Consider the following 5,572-nt stretch of genomic DNA (forward strand, 5'->3'; position numbering starts at 1 on the left):
TCGCAGATGGTATGTCACGTGGTCACACATTTTACTGTAATCCCGCCCAGTTTTTCATTGGTGGAATATGTGACCACCAATAGGTGAAGCATTCCAACGCTTTATCAGCTGTTCCAGGGCAGATCGGCATTGCACGTGGTATGTGCAGGAGAACCAATCTGCCCTGGAACAGCTGATCGGTTCCGAGATGTCACTTCTATCGGACTTTGTGACTGCGATCTCACATTCCACAGAGTCCAATAGAAGTGACCTCTCAGGACCGATCAGCTGTTCCAGGGCAGATTGGTTCTCCTGCACATACCACGTGCAATGCCGATCTGCCCTGGAACAGCTGATAAAGCGTTGGAATGCTTCACCTATTGGTGGTCACATATTCCACCAATGAAAAACTGGGCGGGATTACAGTAAAATGTGTGACCACATGACCGGTCACACATTCCACCGCTGAAAAACTGGGCGGGATTACGGTAAAATGTGTGACCACATGACCGGTAACACATTCTAACGTAGTCACAAACTTTGATAGAACACCGCCTCATGCAGACTAACTCGCCCCGGGTGCCTAAGGGGAGGATGCTCGTCAAGCCTGTCAATAGTCCATTAAAGTGTATCTCGAACACTCCAGCCCTCCAGCTGTTGTGGAACTACAAGTCTCATGAGTCATTGCAAGATTCTCACAGCCACAGGCATGACTCCCGGAGACAGATACATGATGGGATTTATTGTTTCACAATAGCTGGGGGGCCTGAGTTGCCCACCCTTGCTTCTAGACAAAACCTTTTATTTTAATGTATTGTAGAGTGGGGGAGGGTTAGATCCTCTGTCAGGCTTTAATTTGCTGTCTGCGTCCCCATCGCAGAAATTCCCCCTCTCTGTCTGTACTGTTAACAGTTATCACTGAGATAGAAAGTGAGGGGACATTCAAAATTAAGAGTTGTGCCCAGAATAAGAGGAAGAGTCTTCCTATGGGGACAACTCTCATTTGGGACTTCCTGACGTTTCTCAAGTACAGGAAGTGAAGGGAAACTTCCTCAATGGTACACAGACCACAGAAAATACATACACTTTATTTCACAAACATGTTGTAAAAGCTTTTTCAAAAATTACCCCCCCCCAAATTGCATCAAACCCATTGTGCCATGCGTCATGTGATTCGATACAGACAGGAAGGTGAGGACACGGAAGGATGACGGGACTTGTAATTTACTGTGCTCTAGGCACCCTTTCTGCTTTCTCCTCTCTTCCCTGACCTAGAGCTGGGGCAGCCATACTTCATCCCTCCAGCTGTGGTGAAACTACAAATCCCATAAGGCATTGACAGCCACAGGCATCACGTCCAAAGGCAGATGCGTGATGGGATTTGTAGTTTTAGCACAGATCGACGGCCGAAGCTTGGCTACACCTGACCTAGAGTGTAGGATCAAAACTTTGCAACAATAAACACTGCAAACTGCTCAGCCACATCAATCAATTAAAGGCTAGTAGGGGGCTAATGTGATAGCAATAAAGTTAAGTGTAAAAGAAAAAATGTAAGTCAAATTTTAAAGTTAAATTAGTCACTTAACACTAAACTGATGAGCGGTAAAAGCTTTTAAAGCGTCACCTATGGGAAATATTTGGGCATTGTAGTCTTTGAGAATTTTACCGGCATGCACAATTTTAAGGGTGGACATGATTGGTATCTATTTACCCGACAAAACCCGATCTTTTATATTTTACTGCACTGCACAGGTTGTAGTTGGTTGGGGGTGTGCAGTGCTGGCATTTGTTGCTTTATACACTTTTATTCACTGATATACTGGATTTGCTCTGAATTTCAATAAAGTCTGCAGTATTGGAATTCTCTGGATAGTGCGGTCTGTTCGTATACTGCTGCATTCCAAGGTGGAGACGCACCTATTGGACCAGCACCTGGGGAGTCCTGATGGTGGCTAAGTAATTGGAGCGGTGAGATTTCCTTTGGCTCTACAAAAAAATGAATATTATATTCCGTTTCTGTACACTAAATTTTATTTTAGTGTATTTTATCCTAAAAAGAATACTGGTTTGTGCAAATATCATGCAACATAAAACAATTGCAACTAGCATCTTTTTATTCTGCAGAGCCTCTGATTTCAGAAAACATATCCTTGTTTGGGGGGTTTAAGCTGATTTCTAGCTAAAAATTCATATTTTTATCGTGCGCGTGTGTGCAAAAATCAAGAAATTGCTTTGGGCAGCAAATAGTTGAGTTGTGTGTGTTTTATATAAGATTGTGCTAAAGCTTTGCATATCAGTATGGCTTGGACCTTAGAATAACAGGGTAGACCCCCGAAAGCTTGTCCTGAAAATGTAACTTCGTATAAATAAAGGAAATGATCATGGATAGTATAAAACCGTGTTGTTCATAGACTTAGAGGAAACCAGAACGAGGCTTGGGATTCCCAGAACGAGGCTTGACTGTCTCAAAACGAGGCTTGGGATTCCCAGAACGAGGCTTGGCCGTCTCAAAACGAGGCTTGGTAGTCCCAGAATGAGGCTTGGGACGCAGAGCCTTGTTCAGTTTTCTTCTAGGACTAGGAAGAGAGAGAGCTCAGAGGATGCCTAGAGCAGAGAAAACGTCTAGTCGGTGAGACAATCTTCCATTGTTTTACCCGATTCATAAATAAAGGTTTGTTTGATTATACAGAAAAGATGACTTGCTGGGGTGTGCACCAAATTTTGGCATCCTCAGTTTACTGATTCTTTATTCTGTTACCTTGTTTATTACTCTTGCTTTTTTTTCTCCTTGTTGTTAGAGAAATCTGCTTTACGTGTGACATAAAACCTTTTCTGCTTTTCATTTATTCAATAATAACATTAATGTTTGTTATTCTGCCAGACGTTTCATAGATTAAAAATGAAGTGCTTGTGAAGCCGCATTCATTGTACCATGCTCGTGTCTGATCCATACTGCTCTGCCTGAGGGCCAGACATCAAAAAACACAAAGCCGCACTCTTGAGCGACTGTGGCGGAAAACTGGGTCTCTGCAAGACTTTACCCTGTACAAAGCTGCCCTGATAAAATATAACTCCTCCCTCCGTGCTGCCAAACAAACTTATTTTGTCACTCTCATTAACACACTCTCATCCAGACCTCGTCAACTCTTTTCTACCTTCAAGTCTCTACTATGTCCTCCACCACCACCACCCACTAACTCACTCACTGCCCAGGACATTGCCACTCATTTCAAAAACAAAATAGATGCTATTTGGGATCAGATTGCCACTATCCAATCAACTTCCCCTATTAATGTACCAGACCCTCCATCACACTTGTTACTTTCCTCTTTTGACCCTGTCACCACAGAGGAAGTTACAAAGCTCCTCTCTGACACCCACCTCACCACTTGCCCCCTATACCCTGTTCCCTCAAAACTACTTCGTTCACCCTCTTGCTCTATCCTACACTCTCTTACTCACATTTTCAATCTTTCCCTCTCTACTGGAATCTTTCCTACCCCACTCAAACATGCACTAGTCACCCCAATACCCAAAAAACCTTCACTGGACCCTACCGACCTCAATAATTTCCGACCTATCGCCTTACTCCCATTCACCTCTAAACTCCTAGAGCGCCTTATCTACAACCACCTGAGTTGCCACCTCGCTAATAACAACCTTTTGGACAGGCGATTTATCATTCAAAACACAGATTTGCATTGAAGTCAATGGAGGCTGTTCACACCTTTGCGGTTTGTTGCACGACTGAAATCGCCTGTCGCATGAAGAGGTGCAGGAGCCATTTTCGGGTGGTTGGTGCGCGGTTTGGGTCCCATTGACATCTCTATTCATTGAAAACTGTGCGGTTTTCAATGAACAGTCGCGTGATTGAAAACACGTGACAACCGCGCGAAAACAGCTCAGCATCTAAATTGCCTAGGTGTGACACTAAACTCAGCAGTTAAATCTTAAAAATGTATTCACGTACTCTAACTATTGGAGCTGACATTGTCCTTCCTTCTGGAGGGTGACTACTTGTGTTCTCCATGGTCCCTGTGTGTGTTGTAAAGTAGTCACAGCTCCAAGCTCACTCCTGTGATGGGACTACAATCTCATGTTTAGTTTACTCATTTGTAGTGAGATTGTAGTCCATCACAGGAGTGAGCTTGGTGCAGTGACTACTTTACAACACACACAGGGACCATGGGGAACAGAAATAGCCACCCTCCAGAAGGAAGGACAGTGTCAGCACCAATTCAGAGATGATTTGAGGATCTACAGCCAAGTGATACACAAATAAGATACATTTTTGGTAATAGTTCAGGTACTTGAATGCATTTTTAAGATTTAACTCTTAAGTTTAGTGTCACTATAAACATGACTTCTAAAAAGATGGAAATCAGGAAATGAACTCTGCAACAACTGTGCGGCATCGGTCCTAGTATCAGCAACACTATGCAGGTTATTTGTAATACCGAAGTCCCATTCACACCGGCCTGGTCTGCTGCATTGCGGTAATCACACTTGCGTTCACGTGCATTGTGTTTGAGCAGCTGATTAATTTCATTACTGCCTAATGCAACACAAATCATTAATGCAGAATTTTCAGCAGTGAACCACAACGTACAGTACACAGACATGTACTTATACTCACAAATACAGCTAGATAGTTACACGTCCCATAACTAAACATGGACAGCGGAAGTAAAGTGAGCTTTCAATAAATACTGCAGCTTAGCCATAATGTCGTAGTATGCTCGGCATATATACTTATGGTGGCAGACCTGCAAAAGGGATCCTCTCCAGCACTGCACTTCTTCCTCACCAGTACTTCCATCTTAAGTCCTGGTCTACTTCTGGGTTTCAAGTCTTCAGCCGTTTGATTGCCTGGGCCCCGATGACGTAACTACTGCGCATGTGCACAGGAGTTATATCCTCTTGGCATGCTGAGCCTGTGCATTGAGCTGCTAAAAGGTTATTAAACCCTCCGTTTTTTTTTGCATTTTGTTTTTTATTGGCTAGCAAGCAGTAGATATATGTAAAAAAAAAAAAAGACTTTAAAATAGGTTACTACTTACCTGCGTCTTCCCCGCGCGCTCCCGTCCGAAAATCTGAAAATTATCGGGCGGCCGCAAAGCATCTTAGGACGGGCCCATGCGCAGTTCAGATTTTCGGCCGGCAGACGAGGAGAGACACAAGGTAAGTCTATGGACGGTGTGCACCCGCATGCAGACAACGTGGGACAGGAAGTGCCAGCAAGCTCAGACGAGTCAGCGCTGGATCGGAGAGCCGCCGCAGCGCTGGAGAGAAGGCTGAAAGCGACAGGAAAGAAGAAGATCGGATTAAGAGACATCATTTAAGGTAAGTGCTTTAATAAACATTGGGGGGAGGGATAACATTTTTTTACTTTAATGTCACTGTAAGTATCCAAAAGCTAATAATTACAGTTTACTTTCCGACAGTTTTGATTAATTTGATGAATGAATAATACGGATTAATTACATACTGCTATTTTAAATGAAATTATGGTGTTTGGATTCGATTTTTGACCTTCTTCTTTCTTCGTTAATGATTTAGGACTCTAGATCTCAACTGAATTTTGGTAACTATG

The 5,572-nt window shown here is 43.3% G+C and overlaps 1 long non-coding RNA gene across 1 annotated transcript in view; it reads left to right on the top strand.

The window, feature by feature from the left end:
• The first annotated feature begins 2,518 nt into the window (after positions 1–2,518).
• LOC108797333 overlaps positions 2,519–5,572 on the top strand; it is an 8,000-nt gene continuing 4,946 nt past the window's right edge. Inside the window, exons 1-2 of the long non-coding RNA XR_001941878.1 lie at positions 2,519–2,604; positions 4,837–4,838. This is a non-coding gene — a long non-coding RNA (uncharacterized LOC108797333). The remainder of the gene's footprint in view (positions 2,605–4,836; positions 4,839–5,572) is intronic.

The sequence above is a fragment of the Nanorana parkeri genome, unplaced genomic scaffold (assembly GCF_000935625.1).
Source record: "Nanorana parkeri isolate BGI_ZX_2015 unplaced genomic scaffold, ASM93562v1 scaffold1261, whole genome shotgun sequence".
NCBI classification, from domain to species: Eukaryota; Metazoa; Chordata; class Amphibia; order Anura; family Dicroglossidae; genus Nanorana; species Nanorana parkeri.